The following is a 16,150-nucleotide window of genomic DNA, read 5'->3' as shown; positions in this document are numbered from 1 at the left end:
AGAAAGACATACAACAAAGCAAAGGAGAAAGACATACAACAAAGCAAGGGACAAAGACATACATGGCAAGAAAGAATGACATACAAGGAGAGGAAGAAAGACATAGAAAGAGAGAAAAAAACACGGCAAGAAAGGAAGGAAGGAAGGAGACACACAAGGTGAAGAAGAAAGACATACAAGACGAGGAAGAAATAGATACATCAATAGATACATCAAAGAAAAAGAGCAAGAAAGAAAGACACACAAAGCTAGGAAAAAAGACACACAAATCAAGGGAAGAAATGAATACATCGAAGAATGAGACACACAAAGGAAGGAAGAAATAGATGTATAAAACAATTAAGAAATAGACACCCAACACAGTACACACTTACAATTGAAAGAAGTAAGCAAAGTTCAACAAGAGGGTAAAAAGAAAAGCAGACAGGGAAGGAAGGGAAAAGTGTCATTAGTACAGTAAGTGATTCGTGTACCAGTACTACCTATGTTAACCCCAGTAATAGTACATCATAATCCCCTACTCTAAGGCAGAGGCTCTAATGCTTAGGGATCCCTTCAGGCACTACTGAGTGTTTACACGCAGTACCCGTTGACTTTATTCTCCAGGGTGTCCATTTTACTTGCCAGGCATTATATTAAGCCCTTTCCATTCACGATTTCATTTGACCTTTTTAAACAGACAAGTCTTACAGGGGACTAAATTGGCAAAAGTCATACAACCAAAGAGTAGCCAATTTAAACAGAGAATGAACACCTCTTAACATTCTATTACATGGTTTCCCTAATTTCCATAAGTGCCAAATGCCACAGGTGGCTGCATATTTTAATTGTCAGCCTCACTTTCCCCATTTCTTTAAGAAAACAGGCTTGGAAAAAAAAAACGGGTTTGGTTTTTTACATCCTTTACAATTGTAATGGCTGCTTCAGGATTTAGGTTTTTTTTTTTTTAAAAAAAAAAACAAAAAAAAACACTAAACCTTAACCGTACAATTGTCACAGAAACAAATCCTTTCAGCTTAAACAAACTATTTAAGGTTTTCCAGTAGGCAAATGGCTGAGAATGAATGGCAGAGCACCAATCCAAAGACAGCGGGAGGCCACATTTCTCTATGATGCAACTGGTGAGCAGGCTATTGTTGGAGTTGCTGCTAGGAGCCCAGTTGCCAGCATGGAAGCCTGGTCCTCTTCCAGCATGTATTTGGCCCGACTTCACACCATGGCATTAGACCACCACCACACTCCACCCGGCACCGCCTTCCAGCAAATGCAAACCCCCAGAGGACTGCAATGCTGGAAACTTACTTCATTCTGTTGCTTTAAGATGCAGGCATGTTGGTCCTTGGGTTATAAAGCTGGCTTCCTTTCATGTGTTCCCATTTCGCGATCCTGCTGAAGGCCCAGCTTTGGTAAGGATGACGATTTGGTCTACTGAACTACAAAGAACAAAAGAAGCTGGGTGAACGTCAGGAAAGAAGACATAGAGGGTGCTGGTTCTTTCAATTCTGCCTGATGATAGATGCTTCTGGATCATTTTCAGCTAGGTTTCCACTTGTAGTCAGAGCCGTTCATTATCATTCATGATAGCATAAAAAGAGAAGCTACTCACTGGAAGCACAGTGAATCTTGCAGTGTGGAAACAGCTGGTTAAGTTCTCCTACAGGGCTTCCAGGGTGGCTTTCAGAAGTGCCAGGGCTGTGGCAGCTTTTCTCCTAGAAGAAAGAACCGTTTGCACAGCTGAGTTACAGTTCCCTAGTACACCGTGCAGGTTTACCCTACACACGCCACTTTCACAGCCTCACAGCGAGATGCTTCCCTGGTAGTCAGGAAGCTGTTCCTAGCAAATGATAATTATAACTCGAGTATGGGACTGGAGAGATGGCTACGCAGTAAAGAGCACTGGCTGCCATCCAGATCCTGAGCTCACTTTGCAGCAAACACACAGTGGCTCACAACCATCTTATATAACAGCATCTGATGCCCTCTTCTGGCATGAAATGTACATGCAACCAGAACACTCATGCATTATGAAAAAAAAATTCAAACAAAATAAAACATAACAAGTCAAAGTCTTAGCTACAATGGAAAACAAGATCAAAATTAAAATTATTTTCACACCTAGCGTTAGGATTCAATTCTCAGTAACCGCATGGTGGCTCACAACCATCTATACTATAATGGGATCCGATGCCCTCTTGTGGCGTGCAAGTGTACATGCAGACAGACCACTCATACAAATAAAAGGCTGATTACAATGGAAAACAAAATCAAAATTAACATTACTTATTACACTGTTCCAGAAAACTTACCTATTTTGATGTTGGGTGGCTGTCTTTGACTCTTTATCTTCCTTGCTGGGTTCAGCGAAGTATCTCCCCCAAATCTCCCGGCTAGGACTGTTGCCCAGTGCTGGTGAGCTCTTCCCCTGGAGGACCCTCATGCCCCATCTCCACCTAGGGGTCGTCAAAGGGAATAGGTCGCCAGCACCGCAAGGCAACAAGTCCATACTTCTGGGGAAAGATCTGGAAAAGGTGAAAGAAAAAACAAATTACTGAAGTCAAGTCCATTGGGAAATGTGCGTCCTTATGTGGTATCCAGCAGTTCTGTTTAAATAGATCTTTATGTTATGCCTATCAACTTAGTGACATGAGAATTGTCCCATCTGAGCTCTTTATTCTCTGGTGTCTACCCATGAGTAATCCTTACAGATTGTTTAAGCACTTGTATATTATAATCAAATATGCTGGGGATGTTTAAGCACTTGTATATTTTATAATCAAATAACGCTCGGGATTAAAGGGCTAAGCAAACTAGAGTTGAAACCAGTGGAAGGATTAGGCTATGAAGCCATTTATGATCTGTAAGAATCCTCCACATGTGCCTCTGACTTCTTTGATAATGGTGTGTGTGTGTATTTTATTTTTAAAGACTTATTTATTATGTATAGTGCTCTGCCTGCTTGTATGCCTGCAGACCAGAAGAGGGCATCAGGACCTTTGGAAGAATAGACAGCGCTTTTAACTGCTGAGCCATCTCTCTCCAGCTCCCTTGTGTGTGTGTTTTTAGGTATGTATACAGTTCTGCCTACAGGCCAGAAGAGGGCGCCAGCTCTCATTACAGCTCCCCATGTGTGTTTTTTTTTTAAGATTCATTATGTATATTATGTATACAGTTCTGCCTGCATGTGTGCCCACAAGCCAGGAGAGGGCGCCAGCTCATTACAGATGGTTGTGAGCCACCACGTGCTTGCTGGGCGTTGAACTCAGGACCTCTGAAAGAGCAAAGTGCCTGTTGTCACCTGGTTGTGAGGCATCTCCCTCTTTTAACTGGTGCTTTAAGTAATACCATGCTGGAACACCACCAAAATGAATAGAACTGTGGTTTGCTCCATCCTTATGGTGCGTCTCTAGCACCTGATGCAGCATTGCACCTGCAGAGCTCAAGGATAATCAGAGTAACCACAAAATGTCCTTGTGTCAAACGCTAAAGGCCAGAGTACCAGAAACTAGCCTTCACAGGCTGTCATGCGTTACCTTTTAAGCGGTTCAAAGCAGAACAGATTCAAGTTTGTCTTAGAAAGGTGGGAACCTAATCACAAGGCAAGGGTCTCACTGGTGACTATGCAATGAGAAGAGGCGTGCTTTATTGATTTGCCTCTCTCACTCTTCTCATGAAATGGAAATCGAATACGCTTACTACCCTTTCCACCTCAGTGGAGCTCATATCAGTATAGAGGAAACAGATCAAATACACGATCTCGGTATAAAGGAAACAGACCCAATACATGGTAGAAGTTTAAAAATGTACGTTTATATGCAAGGAGAAAATGGTGTAGGAATGGCTGGTTCTGCTTTTACAAGAAAAGGCTGCAGAAAACTAAAGCCTTAAAATCAGACAGAACCCCAAGAATAGGAACTTCTCCCAAGTACCCTTTTCTTCATGTGGCCTGCATGTTATTTGCTCAGATTAGCTAGAGCGTGTCCAGAGTCTCGAAAGGAGAGCGCTGCTGGATTTGAATGAAGCCCGTATCAGCTGCTGGCAGTCCTTGACGTCTGCCGCAATTATCTTTGTGAAGAAAGACAAGGCTTTTATTAGACTATAAGAACTGGTGAGAAAAACCCAGATGATAAAAGAAAACAACAAAATATCTAGGAATTATAACCTGACACATTAGACCCTTAAAGACAGATTATATATAGCTCAGTCAACCAAGTTATCAACTCTACCTTATGCTCACCTTTGGATGCTGTCTAGAATCCATTCTTCTAAAACCAGGCCATCCTTCTTCAATGGAGGCACAAAACCAACTCCAAATTCATCCCTGGAAAACAAGTTCCAATGATAGTTATACCATGATGCCAAAAGATAATTTGATTACAATATCCATATGCACAGACCAGTGTTTCTTGAATTGGGATGGTAAGAACTTGGTTAGAGAATCGTGGATATGTTCTCATGGATTCCAAGTTCTAAGAGTTGTGAAGAGAAAAAAAGTTTTTGAAATTGAAAAACATGTCCACATTTCAAAGACTTTTCTTTTCCTTTTTTAAAAACTTAAAGTAACGAAATTCCCTGATGACTACACAGATCTTCCCCAGGAGTGAGCCGGTGGACTAAGGGCAAGAGACAGGCAGAACGGGCTCCTTGGACTGGGAGGGCAGGATGCAGGCTGGGCGGTGGCTACATTATAGGGCAGTGCACATGCAGAGGCCTGGTCTGCTTCCGGCACAAGGTTTTGTACAATCAGCAGGCAAAATCCACTACTTCCACTCCCACGGCCTAATGAAGGTGTGATTCATGGGTACTTTATAGTGCCACTGGGGTCATGTAGGACCAGGTTGCTATCAAAGAGCTGCCTGCTGGCACAACCCGATCTATTTTGAAAAGGGTATGGTCATTGGTGACCGGTAGCACTAGCTTCCTTTGGGCCATTGTCTGAACTCTTGAGTTCTAACCTCTATTTAGGTCCAGAGGGGGCAGGGGCAGGTTGCAAGAACTGGGTGCCTAGGCGAGCCTGGGTGTGGGTGATGGGTTCAGACGGTCTGCACGTCCTGGGGCTGTCGGTGGTGCTAAGGTTGAGGCAGACACATTCTTTAGACTCTCAAGAAACTTTGTTCCCTGAAAAAGGTGTCTCCGACTGCAGCATGACTTGTACTTGAATTTGAAAAACAATGGCACAGTTTTCTTTCCCAAAGGATTCAATACCTCTGCTTTTATCCCTAGGTGCTGACCTAGGAATGTGGGAAACGGGCGAGAAGGAATTTTTTAGCGGAATTAAAATGATACTGAAGATCATTTGCATGCCCAAGGGCAAAACAAATGCAAAACGTGTTCTGGGCAAGAATGTTTGTCCAGCTGGACCTTGTTCTGCTTCCAGAAATAAGTATGTTTTTTTAACTTAAAGTACCCTTGAAGAAACACGCGGAGGGCCTGGGGAGCGCTGGCACACACCTTTAATCCCAGCACTCCAGGCAGCGCTCCAGGAAGCGCTTCATTTTCCCCAAAGCAACTCTGGGGCAGTTCTTTTAGGCAGCTCTCCGTAGCTAGGCACCACTTCGTAGGCAGAGGCAGGCGGATCTCTGAGTTTGAAGCCAGCTTTGAGTTTGAAGTCTAGAGCTCCAGGACAACCAAGGCTACACAGAGAAAGAAATCCTGTCTCAAAAGAAAAAATACCAATAATAAAATAATTAATTTTAAAAAGGAAAATGGGGGAGGAGGGTGCAAAACCCACAGCATAAAGTAGATCAGGCTTCTCCATTGCCCTTTTGGGTAAAAGGTAAAGATTGTAAATTTAAAAAGTCACCTTTGATCTGTATGAGCCATTGTCGTCTGTTCTGGGGAAGAAATGTAGTAAAAATGGTTGAAAAAGCCAAATTATCAAATTTATATCCCCAATTCCTACACTTAATTCCCAAGCTCAAGCTTCTGGGACTCAGTGACTGGCCCTTGCCATCCTTGGCAAGTATAATGGCTGGGTCCTGTACTCTTAATATCTTTATATGCCCCCATGAGGCAAGAGCAGATGGCATTCGAATCAACTAACTGGGCTACCCAGATGGCACAAGTAATCTGGACCACGGGTGCAATGTAAGCACACTTTTCTTCTTTAAGAAGTCACGACCTTGCAAGCCCAGTAGACTTTCTAAAATACTTAGAATTCACTAGACAATATTTGACCATCATTTTCTAAAACGATTGCCAGTGTTTATTTTACATTAAGTCTTCAACAACACAAGCATCAAGAAGAAATTATGTAAGATAGGGTTGCTTCTCATTCAGTGTTCACTGGCATCGGGGTATTAATTAGCATAGCATACAGATACATTGTGTATATAAGTTGAGAGGAACTTAGTCACTGACTTTTCAGTGGGTGGCACGTACATGAAAAATCGAATTGGAAAGTTTGCCTAGTAGCTACAAAGTAGTTACTTACCGTATTCCAGAGTCTTCTGAAGGGCTGAAGCTCAATCTGTATCCTGAACTGGGTCGATTTCTTGACATCCTTCTCAGAAAAATGGTATTTTTTTTTTTTCAGAAACTTGGAAGAACTGTGGTTTCATCAGCAATGTCACATTCAGTACCCAGGAGCGGGCTGGCAAGATGGCTCAGAGAGTGAAGGCACTTGCTGCCAAACCTGACGATCTGAGTTTTTATCTCCAGGGACCCACAAGGTAGAACCAGTTTCCATTGCTCTCTGGTCACCAATGAGAATGCACGAGTACAGATATACTCAAGTGCACATGCAAACGTGCGCGCGCACGCGCGCGCGCACACACACACGCACACACACACACACACACACACACACACACACACTTATTCATGCACAATAATTAAAGAACGAAAACCAGAAAGCTTAAATACTCGGCGCCAATAGAGACAGATATTTTCTTAATAGGCAGATCTCTCTTTGAAGTGTACTCTCAAGAATGATTAGGTCTGGGCATATTAAAATGTTAAAATATTAAAATGTAAAGTGGGGAAACAGGCTCCATCATTTTATTTAAGTTCCCACTTTAGGGTGGCTTTTTTCAAGCTACTTCAAATCATTGCCCAAATTTAATGGCAGATAGAGTGAATTAATCACATGGTGGCCTACTCAAAGACAACGTGACGTGTCCTTGCAATCCTTTCGCAGCCACCTTCTTAAAATCAGTAGGGGCTAGCGTTCAATGTCAGGCCAAATTTAAATATTAAAATGTTTGGTCATTTTCCTTAAAGACAATGATACTAAAGGCCACACAAAGATTGACTTTTGTATTTAAACTGGTAGTACGGACCAAACATACATCCTGGCCTTAAGCACGCCATTCTACAACCACTTTGACGGTATTGGAATAACAGTTACAGTGGTTTCTCCACAGACTCGCCACCCTCAGTAAAATGAGAGACACTGCTTGGTCATCAGATATATAGTAGAAGCAAGATATTTTTACTTCAGAAAAGCTAATGATCACATAATCAATTCCACCTGGCAAGCCAGAGGCCTTTCTTAAAGGCATAAACTATCAATAACTTTTCTGGCAGTTGGCACTGTACGTAGCAATATACCAAGAGAAACAAGTTGAGTTTGTTAAGCAGGCGGTCAGCTCCTGGAGGAAGGGTGTAAAGAAAGTACTAGCTCATCCTCCTTCTTTGGGAGACAATTTTCATTTGATACTGTATAAGGAAAGCCCCAAATAAAAGGTGGCAATCCAGCTCCCTGAGCAAGTTGCCTGAAATATTTTTGGCACAATAAAGCATTAATAAAGGTGGGCAGGAATGATTCCTGGCCCTAGAATATGCCAGCAATTGGAATTGGAGTAATTAAGAAATGCAGGCTTAAGAGTGATGCTTCATCCACCTAGCTTTGGCCCGCTTTTGAAATTTTACATGTACAAATACAAAGTTGCAGGGAGCTCTGGGACACATGGGCTGAAAAGTGGGACCGTCCATCGGTGCTGTGTTCATTAATGACACACAGGTAATTGCCAGTGTAGTGCGGTGGAGGTGTTTCCGTTCAACAGGGAGGACCAAGCAGAGGGCAACTGAAACACTGCAGCCATGTGCAGCGGGTAAGCTGATGACATCTGGGATTGTTGACTTTAAGTCAAGAGAAGGGCTCAACAAAGAGGCAGACGGGACAGGGTGATGGAACTGGGAAAAGGGTGCCAAGGTCTTCAACTTTGGGTTGTGAGATTAGTAGTCCATAAGAGTGGTCCATGGACAAACTAGGGGCCGGGCAGAGGGAAGACTGCATAAAAGTATGAGATCGTGACTATTTGGGGTTTTGTGTACTGGAGCAAGCAAAAGGGATGGAAAGATGGGCCACTGTTGGGTGTACAAAGCATAGGCATACTGCAGTATTTTACTTTATTATGCCAGGGGGAAACTAGGAGGGGATTTGCTCAACATGTCAGAGTAGAAAATAAACCATCAAGAGCTGCCATTGTGCCTGTTAATAGTCCCCGAATAAGCCGTTGGTCATAACCACTGTGCTCATTAACAGTCCCAGATGTTTTAGATGGATCAGCAGCCCCTGGAGTGATGCAAAGGGGGTATGAGAACATAGTATTCTAGGCATTCATAATTGCAAATACGCACACTTATTAATAACTCAGGGGCTCAGTTGGTCAGTACTCTTGAATGGTATGTAAAGAGAGTACGGAGGTCCAACTAATAATTGGTACTCTTAACATGGTTGCACAGCAATCAGTCATCCAGATGCTGAGGTTATAAGCAGTTATCACTCCTCAGCAGCCCCAGTCAAAAGGTAGAAACTTAGGAACCTTTTTGCGCTACACAGGTCCGTAGGTGTAAGCATACATATTAATATACGTAAGAGAGAAGTGCTCAAAAAATAGTTAATGTGCCTCTGATGTCAAGGGAGTACAAGGATGTAAAATCCTACTCCAAAGGTAAGGATGGACAACTGCGTTAATGCACACTGAAGTCCAAATGAAAGGCACAGTGGGAAAACCTCTTTCTGCTTTAAAGCAGAGGAAGAGGGTATAGAGTTTCTGATACAAGAAGTGCTTAGCCACTGTGCATGTGAACTTTCCACTTCCTCCTAAAAGTAATAAGGAGCGAGTGGGATCCTTTTCGAGTGCACAGAGCAGGAGGAAACGCATATACATACATACAACATATAATACATACTGACAGTCCAAAAGAAGGCAGCCTTGGTTGATCAGCATACCCTGCCGTACTGCAAATGAAAGGTGAAAGAATAGGACTTTGTCTACTGAGAAAGGAAAATTTCCACTGTATTTTAATGGTCCACTAGCAGGGACCTTGGAAACTAGTATCCCCTGCAATAGTGCAAAAGAGACACAATGGTCCTCAAAGTAATAAGGTCGTGGAGAAGTGCAATTTTGCACATTAACTGGCCAAATATTCTTATTAAAATGAATGAATCATGTCCCTTTTGTGTACATTAATGTTCAAGGGACACAGTGTGGTTAATTAAAGCCACATCCTTTCCACAAATATTAAGACCTTAAAGTAATGGTCACTGCTGGAAATCAAAGGCAGTGGAAAGGAGAGGAGAGAGCCTTACTCGGTGTCTAGGAAGACGGAGAAGCCAAGAGATTAGTGACCCTTGCTGTACTGCAAAAGGGTCTGAGAGTAGGCTCTTATTCAAATGGAAGGAGGCATGCGCAGTTGTACTCAAGGTACATGGTTGTGGCCATCATAGTTTTACACTTTGACTGTTCAAACATGAGAATCTTTGGCAATGTGCATTCCCTGGTGAAAGGGAAATGCATAAGGGTGGCCAGTGATGTCCTTCTGTAGCGAACAGAAAAGAGCAAATGCAATCAGACAATTATTAGCAAGCCACAACATGGGACCTTATAGGTCACCACCACTGCTGTACTTCAAAATGAGGCTAAAAGTGATCCTTCTGAAATTATCATTATGTGCATTAGCAGGCTGAGAAAAAGGCTTTACATCAACAGCCCCTACATAGTTCCATTAAATGAAGGACCATTAACAATATTGGAATCATTTCTATAGTTCCAAGAAAGAGACTATAATGTTAGTGAGTCTCTTTGCTTTGATATGTACAGGAGTTGCGATCTAAAAGGCACAATTGTGGACATAATATCTATGAGGCAATTAACACTGTGCACGCTTACTGTATTAAGGATCATAAGTACTAGGCACCTCTTGCTGCAATAAAACGGGTTGTTAAGGTTATTACCCAAGGCATACTACTATAGCTAAATGAAGTATGCACATTCAGTCTGTGAGACTGCAGGGCATGGCGGTGGATGCCAGTTATGCCAGTACTTGTGAAATAAAGGCTTGATCCTGAGCTCAAGGCCAGCCTGGGCTATATAGTAAGTTCCTGATCAGCCTGGAAATTCTAAACAAAAACAGTTTGAATCTGAGTTCAAAGGTCTTGCTAAATAAACGACTGAGTTTGGTTTCTTTATCCAATGCTCAGGAATAAGGACAAATGCAGCTGTGCGCATAAAAACAGGCAGAAGCTGTGACAATGCACGTAGTTCCAGTAACTGGGACTGAGAAGGGACTGAATTAAGTGTCAGCCCAGGCTCCGTAAAGAGACTTACTCTTAATCGGCCACAAGGTGGTGCTGTAGCTCCATGGCAGAGTGCTTTACCAGCGTGCACAAGACTTAAGTTTGATTCCCAGCACAGCCAAAAGACCAGAACAAAGGGCCTTATCGGTGGTACCCTCTATTGTCACCCATTACAGTGTGAGGGTATGGGGCTTGAGCAACAGCAGTTTTGCACAATTGTATAAGAGGCTTTAGGTAATCAGCACCCTCTTAACGTAAAGCAAGGCTGTACAAGGAAGGACCTTGAGAAATGGTTCAGTTTCTAATTAGGATCGTCTATATCAATGTTCCCATGCAAAGTTTTCAGCTGAAAGGGGAGCTGATGGGACTAGTATACAGTATCATGGACAAATGAATTTATGTCCATCATCAACTTAAAAATTGTAACCCGGGGTGATAGCACCAATGCCAGGTTATAGTGGCCCCCCCTTTAATAGCCAAGGCCTTGAGAATTGGAAGCGAGCACCTTAACTGTCTCTTAACAGACTTGTATTTGCCCCTCTGCTGAATGCAAATGGGGCTGGACTAGCTAGAGTCTAACCAAATGAATAAATTATGGACAATAAGAATTAGTGCAAAGAGTGCTCAAGACTGAGCAAAGACCACTGAGCACTGCTCGGAAAATTGGGACTGTGGCTACTGCAGCAATGACAGAATGGTTTTTCCTTTCTTAAAGAAAGGAGACTTAGGAGATCACGCCTTGATGGTCATTCGCTGAAATGAAACTCTTGTTCAATTGGTGTTTCTTGATTAACATGAGGGACAAGAGTTCTTTGTTATAATACTAGAGTCCGTGGACAAGTAGGACTGTGGCATTAAGTGAAAATTATGACTCGGGCAGTCAGCATGGAGGGGAAAGAGTCAGGACAAGTAATGGGGGACGGCATTTTTAGCCCTCAATCAGTGAAGATTGGAATGTCTCTAGGAAGAAAGGGCCTGGGGTTAGAGCCTGGGGCTAGGGCTGAGAGAATCTGGGGCTGGGCTGGGGCTGGGGCAGGGCTAGGGTTGGGCTGGGGGGGGTGGAAGGGCTGGGGTTGGGGGGGGCTGGGGCTGGGGCAGGGGCTGGGGGCAGGGGCTGGGGGCAGGGGCTGGGGGCAGGGGCAAGGGCAGCAGTGTTTGGTTAGGTCTACGGAGAAACTGGCTGCTACAAAGGCAAGGAGCCATAGAAAGTTGATATGTGGGCATTAATATCCCAATAGTAAGTCCGACAGAGGGCACCAGACCACTCAAGTCATTAGTCAATGTAATATCAAGAATGGCAACAAAAGCAAAGCCTGGACTAGAGTAGATTTTCAAATATTCCTTTTGATATCCAATCACAAGTTTAACTTTCCATTAACAATATCTGTGTCATAAGACTCTTAGAAGTTTTTAACAGTACTTCAATAGATAGTTTGAAAGAACGTAAATTTAAGTGACTTGAGTATCATCTGCCAAAAAAGTTAATGAATTTAAAAGAAGCTAAAACACTAAGGACTCTGGACTAAAAGCATAAGGTGATTCAATTGAATTCTACAAGCAGTAAAACTCCTAAGTACATTTCTATAATCACTCCAGCTTTAGATTCAAGCACTAGCAAACCACACTATCAAACTTCGCTGACATCCAAAACCTTCACATAAATCAAATTTCAACCCCAGCATTAGCCATGGGGTAGACGAGCCTGTGTAAGGAGGCAGGATTCCACCTCTTGGCCAGGGCTTTACTTGTAGTCCATTACGACTCTGGCCAGTGTCACCACTAAGCCCACAGCAGGCCTGGAGAACTGCTTAAGACAGCAGTGCGGCCTAAATCCGAGGCCAGGGAGTGAGTGAGTCTCAGGCCACTGAACCAATACAAAGAAATGCGGTGAGGCTTAGCTTGTACCACCATATAGAGCACTGCAAAAGGCCAATTTAGACAAATAGGAGAGCAAGCAGATAAATTACTCTCCTCGGAGAGATACGTTAACATGACCTCACTGATTCTCTTCTTTCTTTTTAATAGGTGAGGCTTCAATGTGCAATCCACATCGACCTCAACCTCAAGAACCTCCACCCTCAAGTCTCTCAGATCGGATCGTCATTTAACACCTCAAATGTTAGAATTAAAAGCACGTCCCTTCACACCTGGGTAGCCACTTAAAACGATGACGTAAGAGGTACCAAGGTAACTCGAGTCCTTTTAGGACATTGAGTCTTCATAGTCTACTTCAATCCTCTACACCAAGTAGAAGTGCCCATTTTTGACTAGTTAAGTCAAGAGGCAACCAATACTTCCAAAGTAGTACACATTTCTGATTAAGTGGCAAACTTCCAACTGGGCTTTGAATGGCACAAGGTAAAACCAGCCACTCGCATCTTAATGCACTAAGTACATCTTGGACAAGGACAAAGCCCGCCATGCGTGGCTAAGCAAAGCCCGCCAAGATTAAGCCCGCCAAGACTAAGCCCGCCAAGAATATATGGAAAAAAAAAACCCTCGAGGGACAATCACGTGACATCGCCATCTTGGCCACCCCAAAGCATGTGCTATATTGTCCTCTAGGCTAACTTTGGCCACCAGACTGGCCTGTGAAAAACAAAGCCCGCTACCTTATACTGCAGCAAGAACTCAGACGCCATCTTCTCTTGTATAACCTAAATGCCCTACTTCCACGCTACACGTTAGAATAAAGGTGGGGTTGTCGAGCCTTGGGTAGAGCAGCCGAGACACCATTTGATAAACCCTAACAAGCACCCCTTAGAATCTGGGCAGAGCCCCCCAGCAATATCGAAACATCGATTTCAAGCTCTATCCTGAAGTCTTATAAAGCTCCTTTCACATAACACCACACACGAACATGAGAGCTTGATTTTCTGCTTCCAGTTACCATGAGTCTTAAAAAGCCACAAATCAAGTCCAAACCCACACATACATAATGCCTTTAGCTGGTGCAGCACACATGATTGCCTCGGTCCAGTCCACTGTCTACCTCGACCCCCTAATTCTTGCCATAACTGGCTCATGTCACGCAGCAACTGTAACATGGCGGAAACGGGCTCTCCACGCCCTTAACATCCACTCAGCTTAAAGGCAGTCATTTTTCTAAGCCATAGTTTCACTCACACACCACCAAACGATCAGCAGCACAGCAAGAGGAAAGAAAAGAGGTATGGCTATTCCAGGTAGTGCAATAATAACTCACAAAACCAACTTATATCCATCCACCAAATGCCCCGATGGGCAGGGGGAAAAATGAAGCAGGTATCCACGGCCCCGATGGGCAAAAAGAGAAAAAAAAATTAAGCAGGTATCCAAGGCCCCGATGGGCAAGGAAAGACTAAATGCAGGTATCCGAGGTCCCGATGGACCAAGAAATACGTTTTCTTGTAAAAAAGCAGGTATCCATGGCCCCGATGGGCTTAAGGGAAAAAAAAAAAGGAGCAGGTATCCTCAGCCCAGATGGGCAAGTTTAGAAGAAGAAAAAGAAGAGAAGGAAGAGGGAAAAAACAAAACGAATTAAAAGCAGGTAAGTATCCACAGCCCCACTGGACATGGAGTGAAGGGACAGGGAAGAAGGACACACATTCAACTGTAGCCCCGATGGGCAAAAACAAGAGATGGAATAAAAGAAAGGTAAGTGCACAAAAAATCCACAAAACAGAGATGGCGACTGAAAAGACTGACAAGGAAATAGTCATTAAAAATGAAAAATTGTCCAAAAATATTACAAATATCAAAATATGAAAGACATGTCAAGAAAAGCCTACCAGAACATATAAAATCTTCAAAAATATTATGGAATCTTGATATATTTTCTTAAATACACCATAAGGCATGGTGGTAAGGGAACGAAAAAACGTTCCCAGAGACCCCGGTAAATGGACAGAGACCTCGGAGGAGGCTCACATCCACGGGAAACTGGCAAACATGGCTGCGGCAAGCACTTGCATGGTTTTAAATGATCGTGACGCCGAAGGCGGAGAGACCAGAAGAGGAGTGGCCAGAAATGCGGAAAAGTCCCGACTTCTTATTGGCGTTTTAATGCAAACTATATTTTCTAAAAAGAGTAATTAAGATGAAAATTAATTATGATTGTACCAAAACTCAATGACAGAGTGATCGAGAACCACCGAATTTGTGTGATATTGAAGGATTATCCTCTATTTTATAGCTTATAGGAAAGGTACATAAACGTTGTATAATGTACATGCATATTTTCAATATATCATCTACTGGGACATCCGACCTTGCATAGCCCCTCACCTTGGTGACTAAAATGCTTTTACGGATCAATTCATGCGCTCTAGGTAAGGAAAAAGAAGAGAGGTGCTTCACAAAATGGTTCCTTGGTTCCTAAATTATTAGGATATCATTGGCTGTGACCTATTTGTACTGATTGCGCACAGAATTTTGGTTCTGTATCATTTTTGTACTTTCCGGGAATCTGGTAACTCCAAAGCTTGAACCAAACGGTTTACTTGCTAATAGCGGTAGAAAAATCCGTAAAACCAAAGCAAAAGTTGAGAATAGCTCAGCGGTGTGGCACTTGCCCTAGAGAAACAGTTAACTTAGAGAATTGTCCAATTTTATTCATTAAAAACTGCGGGACAGCCGCCTGAAAGAGATCAGACACCAGGTGTTAAGAACAACCAAAGACTACAATGCCTGGTTGATTCAATTAAACAAAATAGTCACTTTGGGTATCGGATGAATAACGAAGAACATAAAATTGTTTTTGCTTAGGGACCTTCCAAGTACCTACAGTTCACTAATCTGAACATCACAGTGATTCACATAGGAATGGGAATGAAGAAACGATGCCTTCATTTCTACGATGAAATGGAGAAACCCTGTCTCAACAAAGGAAAATGAAAATAATGAATAAACAAATGGTATACACAGCCTGAATAAGCCAGCAGATGGCGGCATGAATCTTTCAAAGGCATTTGAAGCCAGCCTTGGAGTCCAAGATTGGGATCTGAATTGAAGGCCAAAGGCTACCTATCCAGGTAGGTCAGGCAGCCAGTTAACAATACACCGGCAGTCTTCGCCTCAAGAAACCCACGTTTTGTCAGCCTAAAATCTACTGGGGGAATTTGGTCTTGTATAAAAAAGTTGAATAAAGACTTCCAAAGTTCGAGTCAACAGCTTATTGTCTAAATTCCCTCTAAAGCAGTCAATCCTTTTCACAATTCTAATGACATGCTTCACATAAATTGAAAAAAAGAACACAAAAATTCATATGTGGGGGGAACTACAACAAAATCCTGAGTAGCCAATACTGAGCCAAAAGTGATGCTAGAGAACGTCAAAATACCTGTCTTCAAATTCTATTACAGAACTATGTTCGTGCCTGTAAATTCCACCCAGCACTTGGGAGTTGGAGGCAGGAGAATCTGGAAGATGCACATAGAGAATTTGAGACCAGATTGACCTACATGACATCTAGCTTCAAATGAATAAACAAGTTACACCACAAAAGCAACCTGGTATTGCCACACAGGCAGGCTTATACATTAGTAAGGTAGAATAACGGACTGAAACACAGCTATAGCCATTGGATTCTTGACAAAAGTGCCCAAACCATACATTTGAGACATACAGCATATTTGACAAGTGATGTTT

At 42.8% G+C, this 16,150-nt stretch overlaps 1 long non-coding RNA gene across 1 annotated transcript; it reads right to left on the bottom strand.

The window, feature by feature from the left end:
- Positions 1-6: 6 nt before the first annotated feature.
- Positions 7-11,501, bottom strand: LOC101983775. The gene is made up of 6 exons (XR_258896.2): positions 6,431-11,501; positions 4,235-4,318; positions 2,307-2,519; positions 1,607-1,709; positions 1,303-1,433; positions 7-369 (listed from the first exon to the last, which is right to left on the bottom strand). It is a non-coding gene; the product is annotated as an uncharacterized LOC101983775 (long non-coding RNA).
- Positions 11,502-16,150: the final 4,649 nt, after the last annotated feature.

Source organism: Microtus ochrogaster, unplaced genomic scaffold (assembly GCF_000317375.1).
Source record: "Microtus ochrogaster isolate Prairie Vole_2 unplaced genomic scaffold, MicOch1.0 UNK57, whole genome shotgun sequence".
Classification (NCBI taxonomy): Eukaryota; Metazoa; Chordata; class Mammalia; order Rodentia; family Cricetidae; genus Microtus; species Microtus ochrogaster.
The sequence above is the reverse complement of the archived record's forward strand: the minus strand, read 5'-3'. Positions and strand labels throughout refer to the sequence as shown.